We start from the raw sequence: 326 nt of genomic DNA, 5'->3' as shown, positions 1-326 counted from the left end.
TCTCTTGTTTTACTCGCGGTGGGAGCGCTTTAATTCCGATTTTCTTTTTGGAAGGCTGAGATTTGGACATCTTATCTATCTATATTATTTTTATTGTGCACTGGGGGGGCCGGCGGCTCGCTAGCCCTGCAGCATCATCCTTCACCGGCACAGCTTTGATTTGCTTTGATTTTTTCTTCGGGGGAGGGGTCCACGTGCTCTTCTCCCCCCTGGATCCTGAAGAGGAAGAAGAGGAGGAAGAAGAGGAGGAAGAAGGGGGGGGGACCCACCCCGGCTCGGAGCCCCCCGCAGGCGCTGGGGGGCTGCGGCAGGCAGGGGTGGGGGCC

The sequence above is a fragment of the Meleagris gallopavo genome, chromosome 21 (genome assembly GCF_000146605.3).
Source record: "Meleagris gallopavo isolate NT-WF06-2002-E0010 breed Aviagen turkey brand Nicholas breeding stock chromosome 21, Turkey_5.1, whole genome shotgun sequence".
NCBI classification, from domain to species: Eukaryota; Metazoa; Chordata; class Aves; order Galliformes; family Phasianidae; genus Meleagris; species Meleagris gallopavo.
This window is presented reverse-complemented; position numbering follows the sequence as displayed.